Source organism: Oratosquilla oratoria, chromosome 9, assembly GCF_046742065.1.
Source record: "Oratosquilla oratoria isolate Oo_2021 chromosome 9, ASM4674206v1, whole genome shotgun sequence".
Taxonomy (NCBI): domain Eukaryota; kingdom Metazoa; phylum Arthropoda; class Malacostraca; order Stomatopoda; family Squillidae; genus Oratosquilla; species Oratosquilla oratoria.
In genome coordinates, this window is record NC_134785.1 from 33940425 (window position 1) to 33943392 (window position 2968).

Below are 2968 nucleotides of genomic sequence, written 5' to 3' on the forward strand. Positions count from 1 at the left end.
TAGAAGTGTTGGTTATCGGTCACCCAATGCAACTCCTCCCCCCTCTTCCCCCTCCCCGTCCCCCTAATTCTTTGTCCTTCTGGTCCCCCCCTGCCCCCCATTTCACATTTCTCGCCTGGTTCCTAACCCCCCCCCCCCTCTGTCCTCCCAGTTCATATTATCTCCCCTAACCTACCTCATCAGAGGCTAAATCATCCACCCCTCCTCTCCCTGGACCCCTCCGTCAGGGCCAGTAAGTCCATCCCTCCCACCTCTCCCCTTCCCCTTCCTCCCCCTAATATTTCCTTTCCCCTTTCTCCATCCTTTCCTCCCCATTGACCCCCCCCCTTTCGTAGTAAATGCTTTATGTACCTAATGCATTCATCTGGGTGGCTGCCGCCACCACCATCACCATCATTACAGCCTCTGCCATCACCACCACCGCTACTACCACGACCATTAACACAACTACCATCACCACCACCACCACCACTACCACCACCACCATCAATACAACTACTATCACCACACTATTGTTACTACAAATACTACCATTAACACAAGCAATACTACCACTAACACCACCATACCCAAAGGGCACGGTGGAGACCTAGATCAATAGTCCGCACAGGTGTTGGCATATTATTTCTCATCTTAATCTCTCTGGAGAAGGACTGAGGTCCGAAACGTAAGAATAATAACCCTCACATAAGCTCAACACCGCATTTCCTCCGACACCTTCCGATACTTGTGTAGGCGTGTGTATGTGGAGTGAGAGAGGGAGGGAAGAGAGAGAGAGAGAGAGAGAGAGAGAGAGAGAGAGAGAGGGGGGGGGAGGAAGAGAGGGGGTGGAGAGAGAGGGGGGAGAGGGGGGGAAGAGAGGGGGTGGAGAGAGAGAGGGAGAGGGAGAGGGAGAATTAGAGTTGAGTGTGAAAAATTGGACATGACAGATATGCAGATAGATGAGTTAAGGTAAAAGTAAATAAATAGATATATAATTAAATGAATAAGACAAGACAACTATATAAATAAGATAAACTAAACTAAATCAATATATAGATAGATAAACGAATGAATAAATAAATAAATGAATAAATAAATAAATGTATAAATATCCAAATAAATAAGTAAATAGAGACCTTTGAAAAATCATATTACGGTTGCTCACTGGAAATTTCGACGAACATTTGTCAAGGCTTATGTGTGGTTTGGATTTAGGATTTGAACTAAAGCGATTGGGAGTGTGATTGGCTGGAACACAGAGGTGATTGGTTGCACTGCTGCAGCGATTGGACGATTTTCCTCTAAATAGGTTGTGGAGGCTTGTGAGGGATTATTTGTGAATATTTGATCAAGGGGACTGTTCTGAATGTTCCTGAAAGGTCTCCCTGAAGTAATTGCTTCAGCTTTCAGCCAGTCAGATTGGTGAGGGGAGTATGCTGGAAGGCAATTGCCTGTGATAGTATAGAAGCGCTGGTAAACTAAAATCCATAACAACAAGAGCCTGAGATATACTTGAACAGAAGACAGACAAGCGGCCATCACCACTACCTGATGCAGTCTTGTGCCAATGACGAGAGATACTTGAGCTGTCCATAAAAAAAAAAAAAAAAAAAAAAAAAAATAATAATAATAATAATATCGCCATTACCCCCATCAGGAGGTGCAGCCCTGGAGGGCTGGCAATCGGTTTCCTGACCGGGCCCAAAGTCTCTGTCTGCTCCGACCATATTTCTTACACCTTTTCACAGAGAGAGAATTGTTACATTGTTCGGAAAGGGACGGTTCCAGACTTCCTTAGGGCCACTGTGCACTTCCCCTTGCATGGCCTTGTCACTGTCTTACCTCCCAGCGGTAGAACGCTGGCTTTGCATTGCAGGCTTCCAGGTTCACGCCTGGCCTACTCTCATCAGTTGAATTAACTGTGAAGGAATGTCAGCTTCTGCTGGGGAGGGAGTCAATGCGGGACGGAAAGGAGCTGGCTTACCACACTACCACATCTTCCCGTGGTCTCGTGTACAGTACACATCTCACTACACGATATGATCTAGCATGGGACAATGACTGACTTTGCTACAGGGATGTTTTTAATTGTGTTCACTGATGTCTTTCCCTCCTCAACCTTAAATGCTTTGCTTGCTTATGACTGTCTGTCGGTATCAACGATAACGTCCTCCTCTTTCCCTCTAGAACAGGGGTTCTCAGCCTTACTTGGCCCATTCACCCCTTTCACCATTTGTCAGAATGTCATCCCCCCCCCTCCTTTCCAAGATTGTCTGTTTCAAAAGGTGCATTCTAAATAATATGCAAATATTACTAAAAACCCTTTTATTTTTTCCAAATTAGTATATATTTTTCCCAAATTAGTATGAATCCAGCCCAGGTGACAGGCCAGATAGGCCAAAACCTATAATTGCTTTCCTCACCCCGTAAGCTGACTGTGGTCACAAATCACCCCCAGAAATCCCAAAATTCCCCCCTGGGGGTGAATTTCACCCCTAATGAGAACCCCTGCTCTAGAACCTTTATCAGATTTAAAAGAAAACGGAGAAAACTTGCGCTAAGAAGAGATGAAGGTGAGGGAGGGGTTTCACAGCTCCTCCGGCCTCACTATCAGTAAGGCCTCAACCTGAGAACTGAGTAATGTTATATGATTAATCGGTGAATTGGTTAACTTCATGAACATCCGACCGCATGCAATACAGTGAAATTTGTTCAAATGCATTTATATAAATACCCAAGCAATGCTTGTTCATTCATGCACGCGTTTATTATTCTGCATCTGGACTTGTTACGGACCGAAAGGCCTCCTGCTTTTATATTCCCGCGTTGTTTCATTGTAAGCGCTCATACCTAACCCATGATTTACCCAAACTACGCAAATATATTTTTTATTGATGAGGATTTTATATTATGTTTAAATGCAGTAGTTTCCATGCAATTATAGCTATTTTTTGTAAACAACATATTGTTAGTGCAACAATATCAA